General features: G+C 39.9%; 1 protein-coding gene across 1 annotated transcript in view; it reads right to left on the reverse strand.

Annotated features, from left to right (window-relative positions):
• Positions 1–15,831, reverse strand: part of FILIP1 (filamin A interacting protein 1) — a 192,432-nt gene extending 176,601 nt beyond the window's left edge. The window contains exon 1 of the mRNA XM_007456599.1: positions 15,575–15,831. The gene's annotated coding sequence lies outside the window, so the exon portion shown is untranslated. The remainder of the gene's footprint in view (positions 1–15,574) is intronic.
• Between the last annotated feature and the right edge of the window lie 566 nt (positions 15,832–16,397).

The following is a 16,397-nucleotide window of genomic DNA, read 5'->3' on the forward strand; positions in this document are numbered from 1 at the left end:
GGGAAAGAGGAAAGAATGAGGAATAAGCCCAGGAAAGCATGGAAAGTTGATTAGGAAGCCTGACAGAGAAGGTCCTCCTGTGAGGGAGGGGACAAAACTCACACATATCAGGTCCTGAACTCAGATGGGGAGGGAAAAAGGGGAAACAGAATTCCCACCATCACAGTGTGAGTATGGAAGGGAAGGTACAAGGGATGATAAAGAAGCAAAGACGTGAGAATGTACTCATTTTGGCTGTTTAAAGAAAGGAGGGCTACAGAAGGAGAAGGTGATGAACTCGCTGAATAATGCATTGTTAGTCAAACTGCCAAATAGAAGTTGGAAATTAGGCATAGTTGTGCTATTATTCACACCTACATTCTAATTAACAGAATTACATATAACACATAGGCTCACTTTATCTGTGGGTTTGAGAGAAGAAAAGGGAACGCATTCACTTGTGCCCAGTGTACGAAAAAGAACACTTGGAAGGACCACCAAAGTGACAAAGCACCACTCTTATCTCAGCACATTCCTTGCAGGACCCAACAACAAAAGATGATGTGAAATGCTTACTGCATACCTTCACTCTGGGTAATCTTTCAGGAGTGGCTTCTTCCAAGAAAGGCCTTGTCCAGAACAAAGCACAAGAATGTTAGCACACAAGGTCTGGGTGAGGTTTCACTCACATCACTGCTCCCTACCCGTTCACATAATGTTCCTGCTCTCAGACAAGTGAGAAGCAGCTGAGCATCACAGGCACCAGGCACCACCCTCACAAGACCCCTTGCAGGATGCACGCACACCACACACCACACACCACTCTCCAACTGGCCTCCCTCCATCCCCTGGAATAACAGACAGAATTGATGAGGAGAGAAGTGCTGGTGTCCCGAAAAGTCCAACATCTGGAGTGCCAGAGGCAGGAGGAGACAGAGAAACCATGAGCTTTTAAACACGTTATCTTGGGAAATAACCCAAGACAGATAATGTTCTGGATTCCAGGAAGATATGCAGCACGACGCTGTGGCTTGTCTATGAATTCACAGATTTGAATTCATAAGCTATATGACTTCGAGAAAGACAGACTTTCTGGGTCTCAGCTTCCTCATCCCTCCTAAAAAGTGGTTGGAGTCAATCATCTCTTAGCATCTATCAGTATCTAAAGATATTATGGTAAAACAATTTTTTCAGAGTAATTCATGAACTGAGCAGATCGCCCAAAATTTGAGCCTTGGTACCGTTTTCCTGGATCAGTTTAGCCCTATAACCCTAATGAGCCTCAGCAGTTTTAGAAAGTAGTGATCAGAGGTAAGGATTCCTGACTCCAGTGCCCCATTTTATCCACCTGCCCCCTGCTCCCCTACCCTCGTGATCCAGTCATATATGTGTCCATTTTGGATATCAATTTCTGTTCTGATAATAACATTACTCAGGAAATACACGGCCATTAAGATGTTCCTGGCTCTTCAGTGATTAGGCAGAACGGACTATGCAGCCTTGTTTCCACAATTCTAATCGAGCAAGTTCCCTCCTAGGAAATCCTATCAAGCTACTGAGGAAGAAGTATGTGGACTTTTCTTTTTAATAAGAACCTCTAGGTGTGCCAAACGTTTAGAAGTCAATAGGCAATACTTGAGAACAATAGGAGGAAAGGAAAACAATGCTTTTTTCAAAATGGAAGTGGCCTGATTTTCTTCTGATTATTAAGATTTCTACCACATATTGTCAAATTGCTTTTTAGGAAGCTCGTCCTAGCTGATTTTCCCACCAGCATTCCATAGCGACCACTTCATCACACCTTCATCATACAGGTATTGGATTCTGTTGCGTCTTTGTCAATGCGTTGGTTGAAATAATACTATCTTCTTTTTTGTTTATTTATTTTTAAAATTTATTAATTTATTTAATTTTTGGCTGCATCGGGTCTTCGCTGCTGCACGCGGATTTTCTCTAGTTGCTGAGAGTGGGGGCTACTCTTTGTTGCGGTGTGCGGGCTTCTCATTGCAGTAGCTTCTCTTGTTGTGGAGCACAGGCTCTGGGCATGCGGCCTCAGTAGTTGTGGCTCACAGGCTTAGTTGCCCCGCAGCATGTGGAATCTTCCTGGACCAGGGCTCGAACCCGTGTCCCCTGCATTGACAGATGGATTCTTAACCACTGTGCCACCAGGGAAGCCCCTACTATCTTCTTTATATTTGAACTTTTAATTATCAGTGAGGTTAAATAGTTTTTCACACATTTACTACAAATTGTTTATTTATGCCATTTGTCCATTTTTCTATTGTCCTCTTTTGCTTTATTCATTTAAAAGAGCTCTTTGTGTTAAGGATATTTGTTCTTAATTTATTTTGTCACAAATATTTTTGCCCAGATTGCTGTTTGCATTTTAACTTTGTTCATGAGGTGTTTTTTTTTCCTGTATAAAAGTTTTCATTCTGTTTTTATGGAGTCAAGTATTTTAGTCTTCTGTTTTACTGCTTTTTTCCCTTGCGTAGGAAGATCTTTCCCACTCCACCAATATGTATATATTTTTCAAGTATTTCACTTTCAATTTTTACACTTAAATTTCTGATGCATCTAGTATGTATTGGTATAAGTGGTGACATAGGGATTTCATTTCATTTTTTTCCAGTTTTTTCAACCCCATTGACTGAAAACTCCATATTTTCTTTTCTGATTTGAAGTGTCTCTCCTTTCTAACACGAAACTCTCATATGTAGGTTTCTGGAGTTCTGTTTTCCTTTGATCTCCTCATCTGATGTGAACTGATTCTGACACCACTATCAAAAGTGTTTTTAATGAGTGTGGTTTCAAAATTCATTTTATTATGTGGTAAGGCAATGCTCCCAACTGGTACTTCAAAAATTTCCTGGCTATTCACATAAGTTTCTTGCTCCAGAAGCACTGAGTCACTTGAAGTGAAGTGTTGAATATATGTAAGTATTTTTCAAAGTGCACAAACTTGTAAAAGTCTTAAAGCAAAAATTTTATAGGCAATATCCATCACTCCCTTTTAGAAATATATCTAAAAGACTGATCACTGCTGCTTTTTTTTTTTTGGCCACGCAGCTTGCGGGATCTTAGTTCTCCAACCAGGAATTGAACCCACGCCCTCAGCAGTGAGAGCAGAGTCCTAACCACTGAACCACCACAGAATTCCTATTAAGACTGGTCACTGCTCTAAAAGAATGCTCAGAGTGTGGGTGGTGGTGAGGGTCAGGAATTTTCCAGCCCACAGGATGCGTATTTGGTTGGCTCATAATGGTCAAGACAGATTTAAGTGTGATGAAAATGTATGTATATAGTGCATCCTCTTCATCACATTATTCTTAAAAACATTAAAATTATCATATAAGTTATCATATAAAAATTATCATATAAAATTATCATATATGATAAAAACATTATCATATGTTTTAAAAACTTTAAAATCATAATATAAGAAAATAATGCAACTTACGAGTTCCCCACCATTCATAAAGCTATATGGACTTGCTGCAACAAATCAGTCACTGAGCCTTTCAGTCACGTTAATTTCCTCTGCCTTCCCTTAGACCTTGTTTGTCAGGCCCTACCTCATTTTCAGCCTCTAGGGTCCCCTTTCCCCACAGCAAGAGTTGCTTTATTGCCCCATCTCTGATCTCTTGAATCAGTCACTCACCACCCAAAACCAGGTGAGTGCTCCCATTCACTCACTAGTCACATTGCATTGAAATTGCCATTGTTTTTACCTGTAACCCAGTCAGAGAGTAGAGATAATATGATATTCACTATTGTACCCAATCCCTAGCTCAGTGCCTGACACAGATGAATCTCAATAAATATTTAGTGAGTCGGTGAACACTATGAACTAAATGTGAAGCAGGAGGGACACAAAGAGCTCCAGCCCAGGACTCTGGGATTTAGTATCATCTCAGTCGTTTTGACATTGCATTACAGGGTCTCTAGGACTGTTCCTCCTCCAGAACTATTCTGTCCCTGAATCCCACCTCCCGGCTCTCCCCCCTGGTCCTGCGGACAGGCTTGCCCAAACGCTGACACCCTGCCTGGGTCAGAACACAACCCTGCCCCACCTGCCTTCCAGGACACCCCATAACCTCATGTTAGATCCTCAGAGGCCAGATACTAGCTTGAACCACTCTTTGTCATCTGAGGCCACACCATTTGGATCCTGTGTTCTACCTGTTGCCAGTTAGCTACGTGCATGGGCCTTGCCTGACGGAGCCTAAGATACGTTCTTCAGGATGAGTGGATTGAATGGATCTCACTCTGGAAACGGTTGTGTTCACACAGCTCAGATCTTTTTCACTGTCACACAATAGTAATGATAGTACTGTTGAAGTTCAACTCCTATGAAAGTTCTGGGAACAGAACTTGAAGTAATAATCCAGATATAAATCAAATTGCAGGATTTCAACCATACATTCATGCTATGTGGAAAAACAAGAGCTCTTTTTCTTTTCTCTAATCTCTCTCTCGAAAGGACAAAATTCTTTACTTTCTGAGAAACCACAAGTCACTTTCATCTGGTTTTCCCCCAGTCCTCTCCTCTATTTGAGCTCAGTGTTTCACGTGTTCATTTTGGTGAGATTCCATTGCAATACATCACCAGGAACACATGTGTTCCACTGGGACCTTATTCCCTGGAAGATGTGAATGGTGATGTAAATAACAGCCTCATCAGAATTTGAAGGAAGTAGTGCAGGAAAGAAAGCTACGGTGAAATAAGGCAAAATCAAGCAACTATAATCAATATTTCCTCCTGGGGTAATGTGGGTAGTATTGATGCTGATAGGGAACTTCAATGGTATTCATCAGCTGGAGCTGTCAGCAGAACGTTAATTAAATGGCAGCTGTTGCTTTACCACTTGTAGGGGAGGGGAGCAGCTAACTCCAAAATAGATTTCCAAGGATAAGAGCATTTCCAGCTAGTAAACCAAATAAGAGCTTGGTTGTGCTTTGTTTTGTGTTTGTTTGTTGTTGTTTTTTTTATGAGTTTTGCAGCACATGAGTGAAGAGATGAGAAGCAATTAGACGTGTGTCAATAGTTATGCATTTGGGGCTTCCCTGGTGGCGCAGTGGTTGAGAATCTGCCTGCCAATGCAGGGGACACGGGTTCGAGCCCTGGTCTGGGAGGATCCCACATGCCGCGGAGCAACTGAGCCCGTGAGCCACAACTACTGAGCCTGCGCGTCTGGAGCCTGTGCTCCGCAACAAGAGAGGCCACGATAGTGAGAGGCCCGCGCACCGCGATGAAGAGTGGCCCCCGCTTGCCACAACTAGAGAAAGCCCTCGCACAGAAACGAAGACGCAACACAGCAAAAATTAATTAATTAATTAATTTTAAAAAGTAGTTATGCATTTAAAGTAAGAGTTCTAGTCTGTTGTTGGAAATATACATATATCATGCTAATCACAGCTACAGAGTCTAGCTTCCACTCAGTTAAGCATTCATTACTCTCTGATGCTCTAATGAACATTTAAGATGTCTGTTGATTTTTAACTTGTAATAAAAACAATATGTGGTCATTAAAGGTTTAGAGAATACTGAGAAGCAGAGAAATAATCACCCATGGTCAGTGATTGTTATTCCCATGTTTATATAAAAAAAATTATGTCCAGTCCAATTACTGATCAAAGCTGTTCAGTAATATTTACTGCCTCAATTCCATGACATTTAACAGATTCAACTTCTTGAGCACTTGTTTTATGAAACATGGCTCTAAAAAAAGTCCCAAGTCATACCTGAATCTATATATCACGTGAAGTTTTTAAATTTACATGAAAATATTTATCATAGAATATTTATTATAATATTTTACTTTTTGTTGAGCTGCTATTGCTTACAGAAATCTGTGCTATAGTATTTGCCATTAGTGATTTTCATCTTGGTAAAGTTCATTTAACCAGACAATGTATATAGATTTTTCCCAAGGTGTACAAAAGCCTTCTCTATAGAAATTTAAACTTACAGAATCAATCAGAAAATTAATTCCATAACGCAACCTAAAAATGTATACTTTAAGAGATCTTTGGAGTACGCTGACCCTCCAGCCAGTCACTTCCATGGGACAGACCAGCTTGTTTCTAACACACCTGCTGCTATAGAAGAAGTGAAGTGATTAATCCCTTCCTGTTGTTGCTGAGGTCATGAGAAGTTAGGGGGTAGTAAGAAAGTCCAGAGATGGGGAAATCCCAGGGAAAATGGTGAACACAGCCAAACTCACAGGGTTAGGGGAAAAGTCAAGGTCTGAACGAGAGAGTAGAGTTTGTGGTTAGAATTTCCACACAAAGGTAAAAAGATATGTGCCCAAAAGTAAGACAGGAAATATTATAACGTTCCACAAAAGAAAGACTGGATAAAAGAAACAAAGTTACTGGGGAAAATGGAAGGCTTTGGAACAGCCTCTAAGAGAATGGGTTGTCTCCAGTTGGCACACTTATTGGGAAAATAGAGAATGCAAGGACCCAATCTCCAGTCAAGCAGCAAACCAGTTAGTGGGATCTCAGAGCACCAAGGCCAGCTGCCACAAGACCCCTGATGCTGAAATAGGGAAGCAGCTGCCACTCAACACCTTACATTCTCAGAGTTGGCTCCAGAACAGCAAAGTGATTAAGAGATTAAGAGCACAAGCTGAGGAGTCCAATTGCCTGGACTCAAATCCCAGATCTGCCACCTGCTTGTTGGAGGGCCTTGGGCAGCTCCCTCAGCCTCCTTATCTGTACATGTAGAGTGTACGAGTGTCTGCCTCACTTCTGCCTTGCTAGTGCCTAACACATAGAAAGCAGTCATTAAATATTGGCTACTTTGTTGTTTATTATGATCATGTGATAGAAAAGGTAATAGACTCAGCCTCAGAGGACATTATAACTTCTACCAAGCGACCTCTCTTCCTTCATCCTAGTACCTTCTTCTTTAAAATGAAGAGATTGTATTAGATAACTGGTTCTCAACCCTGGATGCACATTAAAATCACATAAAAGCTTCCAAAATAGATCAACACTTGGCACGCACTCAGGCCAGCTTGAATCAGAACCTCTGGGGCATTGCCTGGACATCTGCATTTTCAAAGCATCCCAGGTGACTCTGACACACAGGGAGTGTTGAGAACCGCAGACTAGATGACCTGATGGTCCCGAGCGAGCTCAGAGTCTAGAGGTTTCCACCCTCTTTGTTATGGGTGGCTCCAGGACCAAAGCTGTATGATCATGGACAGTGTGAGACTCAGAGCCCCCATTCCTGGTGGAAGTCAGACCAGCTGTGGCAATGCCAAGAGAACTAGGAGGTCTCACAGAATGTCTGAATTATCATGCAGTTTGGGTGCCAAGAGGAATTTAGAATAATTGAATGAGAGAAAGAATACTTCCAGAAGCCAACCAGTGAAGCCCTTTGTCTCCAAAGGATATAACACTAATTCTTTCCCGCCTTTGACACTGTTACACCTTTTTACATAAAGACAGGGAGGACAAAAGGGAAATTCTTGTTTGTCGTAAGGAAGTCAGAAGAGATCATGTGAATGAAAAAGAGTGCCTTAATGAAATATAATACATCACGACCTTTATTTTGGATTAAATAGGTCTGTGCCACAGAGCAAAGAGTGTATTTGCTTCAGGAAGGTGTTTAGCCTGTCAGGTAAGTAGGCTACAAGTCCTGTGTGCTGACCAGTAGTGAGCATGTAGGAGCGGGGCTGGGGTGTGCTACATAGTTGTGACAAGATGCCGTTTGTAATTCATAGAATAGAATTTCTCAGAAGGTAGAGATTCATTCTGTTATGTGTTTATTTCACATGAAACATTCACCTTCTTGGGATATTAAATCCTACCACCTGGGATATTTGATACACAGGAAAAGTAGAGTACCTATGGCCACTGGCGTAAGAAAAAGCAAAGCATTATCTGCTCCATCAAAATTGTATTAGAACTGCTCTCCTTTTACTTCAGATAGTACAAAAGTTAAGTGTCATACAAGTAAATAGAAACTCAAAAATTCCAATTATATCCAGAGAGTCAGATTTTTGGCATCATTGGAGATGACTCGGATTTGAATAAAGATAAAAGAATTAAATAGAATAATAAAACATCTCATGCCATTGCTCCACTGTAGCAAACCACTGGCTGAAAAGTATCAGGTAATTTTCCTTAAACTACAGCCAGCTCTGTTTTTCAGAAGGAACAACATGCTGTTAGGTTGACAACTCACTCCCTAAACAAAGTCATTGGGAGTCAATAAGGCTCTTATACAGAATGAGACTTTCTGTCCCCTTCCTCAGTACCTCCCCCAACAACCTTACACACACCACCAAAGGCTTCTTCCAGCATTATTGCTACCCACAGCTGGAATAAGTATGTTGCAGGACTCTCTCTTGAACCACTTAACAAACGGAATGCTCATGACCAAGGCAGAGATCTGCAGAGCATTTCTTTACAATAGGAGGGGGAGTTCTAACTTGTCAACAGGAGCAACAACAGACCAAAACCCCCAATGGCATCAAGGGATCTGGCTACAAGAGCGCCCATAATAGATCATAAATTCAAACGCTCCACATGTTCCTTCTCCAGAGAATCATCTCAGCAGCATAGAAGCCGAGAACCACGTTGTGCCATCCCCCACTGTGGAAGAAGAGCTTCTGTGTTCCAGGGCCCCAGGCCTAGCTCTTCCTGGGTTGCCCAGCTCCGCAGGCCATTACAGCTTCTGGCTCCACTTCAGGACCCTGGAGAAGAGCCCCATTGGCCTTTTGACCCCAGATCTCTTTGTTCTTTGCTCTTAGTGAATCTTTTCAGACTGCAGGGTCACATTCGACCCCTTTCACCAAAACGTCTCACAGTCACCTAGGTAGAGGTCTTCCTTGAACAACTGCCTGCATTACAAGAAAGTGGTGAAAATATGGGCTAAATAAGATCAAATTGCCTGGGTTAGAATCTCAAAACTACCACTGAGCAAGTTACTTATCATCTATAAACCTCATTTTTCTAATCCATAAAACAAGAGATAAAAATAGTGCCTCATCGGGTTGTTATGAGAAGTAAATAAAATCATTCAAAGTGCCTGGCACAGAAAAATCTCCAGTATATGCTATTATTGGCATCATGTATATATACTAAATAATTATGCATAGCTCTATAATACATACATTAAGTAATCTATATAATATGTAGCTGTTATTATCATTATATTATCTATTATATCACTATATAAGAATTGGGATTCAGATGTTCCAGTCATTAGTAGGAACACCTGGCATGCTGGGCAACGATCTATGGAATGAACAGAATATGGAAGGTGGGGATTTGTCACCAAAGTTGAGGGGCCCCCAAGGACTGAATTCTACCAGAGCAGCTGCCTTCCTTAAGGACCAAACAACAGGCTGTGACCAAAGCAGTTGGTCTGGCGGTGTCCAAACCAGAGGATGAGATCTATCAAGACAGCATGTGAAAGTTAAGCTTATATGTAAAGGCCCCTCCCTCGTCCAAATTCCAGGCTGCCCATGAAGCATGCGTCACTCACTAAACAGTTAATGAAACACAAAGAGCCTTGAATATCTCAAGTGTCACATTTCAAGACTTATAGAATAATTAGGAAAAATCTGAGCTGGCAAAACTCTTCCTGGCTTGTGCTGGCAAGCAGACCATCTTTGTTTTCCATTAGTGTGTGTTGTCGTCACAGTAACTGCAAGGCTCCAAATACAGGCCCAGGGTGTCATTTCCTCATGTACTTAGGCTGCCACACTGAAATAGCATTATGAACTCAGCAATGCCTCTTCCTTTCCTGTGGTACCTCAGTCAAAGAAGCAGGCCCTAAAGGAGTTACTTAAGACATAAGTATATTAAAGACATATAAAGAAAACTAAAGTCCATTTATCCCTATTACTGTATCGCCTATGACTCATGTGTGTGTCGGGGGGGACCTTATTTTTGCAAAGATCTTTTATATAAACAAGGCAAGTTGGCAGTAATTTGATTGTCTTGGTGATGTCAGCAGTCTACTGTTTTCAATCAAATTGACTTTTGGCTTTAAATCTGTAGCAAATCATTTTTTAAAGAATGCATTTGGCCAACTCTGATATGTCCATTTCATGGCTTTCTTTCACCTTTTCCTTACAAAGATAAGCAGCAGATAATTCACTTCTTCAAAGTAACTTGGAAAGATTGAAAGATTGCAATTACAATTATTGAAAAAGCAAAAAAAAAAAAAAAAAAGACTATTTTCAAGTGTAGACATATAAAGTCCTTGGCCAGTGAAGCAACAATTGTTTTCATCTATGTTTTGGTGAAGGAGGTAGGTGACAGCATTTAAGCAAAAAAGCAAAAACAGAAAAATCCCTGAACCTTAAGGGTTCAATGAAAGTCAGACCACTTGAGGTAAATTCTGCATTAGCTTTAAAAATTCTTTTTAAAGTCTGTCTTTCACAGACCTCAGAAACACATAAATCACACAATATTATGCACATTGACACCATTTCCCCAAAAGGAAACGCAACACCAACGTTCTTTTGACTTTTCAGTGCTGCTGTGGCTTAAACAAAGCTCTCAGGGACTGGAGTGCTGGTTAATATCGTGTTTCTTCATCTCTTTCCTGGGAGTTTCTCAAGTTCTGCAATCAGCTGGTCAACAGCCAACTGGAGCTGCCCAATTCATGCTGGACTTTCCTTATTCTAAGTTCTTACACAACTCGCTGCCTAGCCTTTGAAATTACACTGCCTCAGCTACTGCCATGGGGAAAGTTGTATTCTGCCTGAATCCTTTTCTCTTCTCTGATTAGCTAAAGAGTAGGACTGACCATTTAAGGAAAAAAGAAGAACATAATCCAATATGTTTTCCTGAGGTTCCCATATTTTTGCCCTAGAACCTTTATAATGTATTCTATAAAGCCAGGAAAATTCTTTTCTTCTTTTCTTTCCTTCCTTTCTTCTTTCTTTCTGTCTAAAACAAGGGCTTCATTAGAGAATGATCATTCTGAAATTCAGTTTGCCTTATCTTTTAGGAACTTATCCTTTCAATTGTGAAAAATAAAGCAAAATGGACAGGTCTAAACTGTGAGTACCCTGCATAAGCTAGTAGAAGTTACCAAGAAACTTCTCCACTTTTGAGTGCTTCATATATTTTTGTTAAGTTAAATATACAGCATAGTGAGCACCCCATAATATTCTCATACATCTTTATGAGGTAACACTTTTTTTGCCTTGGAATATACTTTCTTGTCATGTTTAAGAGGAATGACTAGGATTAAGGGCAAGGAGTAGCAAGAATTCACTTGTATTTGGTGAGGCTGACGCTAGTGTGAGATGACCTTTTTTGGTCTTTTCATTTTTATCTGTTACTAGGTTAGTAAAACAAAACAAAACATCTAAGGGAAGAAATAAAGAATGATAAATTTAATAATATATCCCTCCTTGGAAGAGGAAGTCTCCCAGCGTAGTCGGCTATAAAAGAGATACCCAAGCACTACGTATAAACACACTTTATCTCCAAGTGCAAATATAGAAACCATGGAATGGTCTATGCTGTGGGTGATTTCTTGGCCTTTTTAGTAATAATTCTATAAGACAGCACACTGCTGAGTGATAACGGAGGGATTGAAACATAAATTCCATACTAAATTATTGGCTGGAGCTCAAACTATGTCTGCTTGGAGTACACAGCAGCAAAGTATGTCCCTGACAGGATTCCACATTTAAACAATACATTCTTCTGTCTTTCCTATGATCTATGAACCTGATTTTACAAACCGTCTGTATCTAAGATTTTTGTGTGCAACAAAGATTAAACTAAACAGATAACTATATTTAAGGTGTACTAATAAAGCAAGAATAGCATAAAATTATTGAAAAGTCTATTGGGCAACTGTTAAGTTTTATCAACTCGTTTAATCTTCAAAACAACTCTATGAGGAAGCTAGTATTATTACCCTCATTTTAGAGATGAGGAAGCTGAGGCACAGAGAGTAACTTGCCCAGGGTCATAGTGAGCTGAAACCTGAATTCAGGCCGTCTGACTTGCCTATGCAATTAGCCTTTCCTGCCTCCTCCATCTGAATGACACACCCAGCTCAGATATAAGGAAGCAAAATGCATTTTATTAGCTTATCTTTCATTCTACTGCTACATATCTTAAAAATAATTAATGTATAAACAAATGTATGTTGCGGGCTTTCAGATATTATTTTTGTAATAAGCTGTTACCAGCCTTTTTTCTCTTAAACCTGTCTGCTGAAATAGATCTCAGCCTAAGCTCACCCCTTCACTTCCCATGATGCTGCTGTTTTAAAACCCACATGTTAGAGAGGGGACAAATTAGTGAAGATGTCAATTAAACAAGCTCTGTAGGGCAACTGTTTTGTGAAGAAATGCTCATCTTCCAAAACAGACAATTAGCATTAGTTGAGAATGTGTATTTTACCACAAAGTGTCACTTCTAAAGAATAAGTAAAAATTATAACCACTGGGAAATCATTGCTAAATGAATATATTAAATATTCCACAAGTTTCTTTGAGAAAATCCCATAGCGATTCTTGGTGAACACCCATTTAAAAGAGTAATTTTAACCTCCTTGGCCGTCTTAAAATGTAAGGAGAATTCTTTTCTTTTGGTGAACGCGGAAAAAAATTAGTTCAGAATCATGATTCATGCTTTATCTCACACAGTAAAGCTACAGGTTTCAGGAGTGATTTAAAATAAAACTGAGAAATGTCTCTTTTTAAAATATTTACAGAAAAATAAAAAGGGATAATCATGATATTTAAATATTTTAATGTTCAAGGCAAGATTTTAATCCATGATGACCCACAAATGGAAGGAACCATGATTTAAATGTATAGTACCAAAGGTAACTATAAATAGAATCTGGTACCAGAAGATGATAAAAGTATACGAGTTATAGTATTTAGAGCTCTAGGTGTATACACAGGAGATGCATGTATAAATATATATATATATATATATAGTCTTTATATATCCACCTTCCTATTTCATTCCCAAGAGGTACATCGTCTCCACAATCAAGTACACGAGCATAGTCACAATTACTTGTAATTTTTCTGTACTCAGTAAAACTATGAAGACCTTCCTTGAGAAATTTTTGAAATAAAAAGCTATTAACCACACTTATAGTTGCTTGTCTTGATTTTATACTTACCTATACTTTCTCACATGCTCACCATTAGAAATCCAGAGCCAAAAATGTTCATAGAACATCCACAAGGTACATGGAGCCGAACCGCTCCAGAGCCAAGGGATGCTTAGGACAATGCTTTGTACCTGGTCACCTTCATAAAATTGTTCTGAATTTAAAGAAGTAAACCCTGCTCCAAAGGACCCTAATTCTAACAGAGCACCAAATAGCCCAAACTAAGAAGGAATCACTTCTAAATGGTATGGTCTGGGAAATCATTGTGAAAGTGGAAGCCACTGATCTGGGTTTTAAACAGTGGACAAAGTCTCTACAGGAGAGAGGAGGAAAAGTGTTCCAGGCAGGAGGGAATGAAAGGGGCAGAGGTGGAGCATTGAAATATGCAGTATGTAGGTGTTTGGAGAAGGGCCCAAAATCTGAACTATCTGAAGCAGAGGGACATTTGTTGTTGAGTAGTGGGAGCTGAGACTGGAAAAGTTAAGTACATGCCAGATGATGGAAGGTTCTTAAAATACCCAGCCTAGGTGTTTGGCAGCAACTAGTTGCAAAAGATAAGTGAGGAGTAGGAGAGGCAAGCATAAGAAAATTAACCCCAGGGTCATGGGCAAGGTGGTCTGGATGGCAACGAGGGGTGGAAGGGGAGCAGCGCTGCTATCATACAGACCAAGTATGAAGGGAACAGACCTTAGGGTGGTGGGAGAAATGGCAATGGGCTCTCTTATGGTCAAGGGTCAAAACAACACAGACGTGAGCTTGAGTGAACGAGAGAACACAACCTGCACCGTTGATTGTTCATTAACTGGAGGAAAGCACGCGCTCTAACCTGAGCTATTTTTGATTCTCAAGGGTAAACTTACAGTCATGAAGACAATGATACTCAGAAATCAATCCATCAGGAAACATGCTTTCACCCAAGGCCAAATGCTGTACTCAGTTATCCTCACACTGTTCCACTAACTCCAAAAGAAATTACATGCCTCCGAAATCTACGAATGGCAGAGTTTGGCTTTACACAGACATTTGTAAGCCAACAATGTGACCCTTCCTAAGATAAAAACAAGAAAAATGTAAAGCATTTAGTTCAGACTTTTTGAAACTCTTTAAAGACAAAGATACTTCATCTCCACTAAAGCACCAGAAGTTTCATTCTCTGATACCAAGTTTACCAGAGTGCATTTTGCACTGTTACATTCATTATACGTGATTAGCTGCATTTCCTTTGTAAACTAATCATGCAATCAGAATCATGAAATATAATATGTACTGAAATGTATGTACCATTTCATTTTTCTGAGCATATGATATATAAGCTTTAATTAGTTTTTCTTAAAATAGGAACATTTACTGAAAGAGTTGATACATTCTTGTCAACAATTTGTTCAAAACTGGTTTGGGGTAAATTACTTAAGTTGACAAAATAGACTCGAATAATTTCTTTTAAAATGTGCATTTGTATCTTCTTTGAAATTATCCTTAGTTTAGAATATTTTTTCAAATTATCATGTTCACTTAGAGGAACAAACTTCTTACACAAATCCAACCCAACTACAGACACGAGTTACCAATACTAACCACGTCACCAATGTGCAGCAGTAAGTTTTGTCAGATTCAGTGTGATATTGATCATGCTAAGCAATTCTGATGAAACAGCATGGAAACTCATGGAAGGGGAGACAATACAACAGACAAAAGGAAGATTTCCTTCACACTATGGTGAACAATTCATACACACATACGTGCAACTTAAGAAAGAATTTTTTCTAATACATTCGAGTTTTAAAAATCATAATCTGTCTCATCTATATACAAGCAATTACTCAATGCCTTTTTTAAAAAAACACAAACTAGTATTCTTCTGAATACTATTCAACAACTGCAAAAGCAGTGATCTGAAAGCAGGCTTATCTTGTGCCTAGTGAGAAGCACTCGGGGTGACTCTCATGTAACGAGGTCAGAACCAGCACAAGGTGTACCAGTGTAATCAGAGGATCCGGCAAAGGAGAAGCCAGCCAGTCAAAAGCACAGCAACGCAAACACCACGCAGGACTTGCCTCTCATTTACCACACAAGCTGCTCAGCTAGTTTCATTATATGAAAGTTATTTTGCTTCTAAAGAAAATATCCCTTCCATTGGTTAGCCATCCTCATTGTGAAAGGACTGTGAAGTTGTCCTTTGTCGTATTTCTGTTAACTGCCGGAAAATGATAACTTGGCAGACATATTTTGATCGCTATTAAAGCATCATTACAATCTTTGTGTTTAGAAAACAATCGGATAATTCTGAGAAAGAGATGACTTTCTGATTCTTTAAAAAGAATTCACAGTGATCGTCATAATTCCTAAATGTGTTATCACATAGTGGAACAGTGAGAATCAAAGGAAACAGACAACACAGAATCAGAGAGAGCTCTCTTCTTGTGGAAACAGAAATTTCTTAAGACAGTAGGTAGCTGTGTATTTTGGTCTTACCTGACTGGCAGCTCGTCTAACCAAAGGTACGTCCTTTATGGAGGTAGCTTATCCTTGGAAGAACCCAGTGGCTTGCCCCACAGCCCAAGAGAGACTGGAGTTCTGGAAAACTATCCAGCCCAAAAGAATACAGAGGAAAAAGCTTTTCCCACTTTCTTTCCTAGGACTAGCCAATAGCTGAAGTCATGCAGGAAACTGGGTAGAGAGAAGGGGAAAGCAGCTTCTTCTCCCTGAATTCCCGATCAGCAGAAATTGGAGGCTGTTGTATATCTCTCACCCAGACTTTTGTTTAAAAGTTTTTTCAACTGTTGCTAGGTGTTGGGTTCTGAGATTAGGTTTCTCGTCTTCTGCTCCCTTCACAGCACTGTCAGAGCAGTGACTTTGTCGAGAAGCTGAGCTCGCGTGTGCTATATTTAACCAGTGTTCTCAGCAAGTCAAGCCTGTCAACAGCTGAGAAGTTTGGAGCCGGCTCTGCTCAGTTCCTCGGCAGCTGGGTTATCAGTGGATACAGCTCTGCTCACCCTGTAAAAGATTGCGGGGAAATGGCAGACCTTTTAAGGACTGCTGCTCATTACACAGAGGTAATTACTGTTGGAAGCCCTTAAATGCAGATTGTGATTTGGAACCTCAAGGCAGTTGCCTTGAGCAGAGCAATTTATCAATGCAATATTCTGCTCAATTAGGCTTTCTCAGATAAACGGTCTTAAATAGAAAAGGCTTTTAAAACTGTATGACAACTCTTGGGAAAATTCACAGTAAAAGATCATTCCCAGGCAGCTTTTTACATTGATGTGTTGCATTCGTAGCTAGATTACATTCATAC

The sequence above is a fragment of the Lipotes vexillifer genome, unplaced genomic scaffold (assembly GCF_000442215.2).
Source record: "Lipotes vexillifer unplaced genomic scaffold, Lipotes_vexillifer_v1.1 scaffold1226, whole genome shotgun sequence".
NCBI classification, from domain to species: Eukaryota; Metazoa; Chordata; class Mammalia; order Artiodactyla; family Lipotidae; genus Lipotes; species Lipotes vexillifer.